Source organism: Mirounga leonina, unplaced genomic scaffold (assembly GCF_011800145.1).
Source record: "Mirounga leonina isolate KUSES-001 unplaced genomic scaffold, KU_Mleo_1.0 Mir_151, whole genome shotgun sequence".
Classification (NCBI taxonomy): domain Eukaryota; kingdom Metazoa; phylum Chordata; class Mammalia; order Carnivora; family Phocidae; genus Mirounga; species Mirounga leonina.
In genome coordinates, this window is record NW_023270377.1 from 53,505 (window position 1) to 55,102 (window position 1,598).

The following is a 1,598-nucleotide window of genomic DNA, read 5'->3' on the forward strand; positions in this document are numbered from 1 at the left end:
ACCGGTCTGTGCCCCCATCTTCCCTTCTGCCACTTAAACACGTCCGTCCTCCCTCTGATCAAAACATGCATGTAAATCTCCACCCCGGGATACCGCCCAGTGTGAATTTGTGTAAAGCTTTGTGCTTGTCCGAATCCCCCTAAACACTTCGTTCATGACCCAGAACATCTCAGGACACTACACATCCTTATTTTCACAGTTGGAAAGGTGTGTATTTCCGAAGTCCGCAAAGGCCCTTAGCGCCGGGATTCAGTGCTTCGCCGCACTCCGTCCTGTCCCTCTGGGGCCCCCGCGGTGGCTGTGACCACTCTGGAGGGCAGGGGGGCCGAGCACACAGCAGAGGCCAGGCCGCTGGAGGTCCTGGGCCACATCGACCGATGGGGACCCAGACTACAGCCAGCACCAGTCCCGACAGGGGAGCCCAAACCCCACCTACTGCGTGCACCCACTGTCACCACTGCGTCCCGTCCTCAGTGACACAGGACCCCAGCGTGGGGGATGGGATCTAGCCCAGTCATGTCTCCAGACACAACTACTTATTGGGTTTGGGTCTTGTTCTGTTGTGACCCCGTGATCGAGTTGGCTTCGCCAGTCATGGGACCCTCCCCAGAGAAAACACATTGACCAATAGCTACGGGACATTCAGAGCCAAGCACAGACTCCTCGTAGGGCGTTTCCAGAGCTGACCACACAGACTGAGCAGAAAGACAGGTCCAACCCGACACAAAGCACGGATGTCTGGGTCGCCAAATGAGCAAGTGGAGCGAACCCAGCCAGTGTCCCTTACGACACCAACCCATGAACACGTGTTCCCCAGGTCACCCCCCTGGGCTGCCGGTCATCACTCGTGACTCAGGAGATTCCATTGATGAGCACGCTGGGGAACGTGGTCATTAATAGCCCCAAGTAGTTCCTGAACAGAGGTCACTCACTGACACCGCAAAGCCCCAGGCTGCCAGAGGGTAACTCTACCTGATGATAGCCTTAGAACACTATTACTGTCAACACCAATCGGCTGAGGGGTCCAGTTAGACCGTGGCGGGCGGACGCAGCGGCCCTTGCCACCAGGCTCTGTGGAATCTTCCAGAACAGCCGTGCCCTCCTTGCTGTCTGTCAGAGCCCGTTCCCCTCCGATGACCCACCGCCTTCCAATGCCAGGCAGTTGACCAGGTATGTCTGTGCTCTCTCTACCACTCTGCGGCCCCTGGACAAAGCCGAGCCGGGCTCCAGGGCGGGAGGCATGGGGTGAGGAAGGAGTGAGGCATGGGGGGCGGCGAGCTGGACGCAGCTCTCCTCCACACACCCCCCTTTGGGAATTCGCCTCAAACCTTGGCTCTGGAGCTTGAAGTTCAACAGACTCTACTGCGCTTCTTCCGGAGGAGGAAACGGGGCGAGTTCTGCTTCTTCCTGTAAGCCTGGAGTGAGGGCAGGAAGGGCGCGTATGGCAGGGGGGGTGGGAACAGGGGACCATGGGTCCCCTGGCACAGCCTGGACGTGAGGACAGGGCCCCAGGAGAGGTCGGAGCTCACCCAGGTCTGTGCCTGGGTCCCCGTGCGCCGGCCACTCAGTGCTCCCGCACACAACCGCTGGGCACCAGG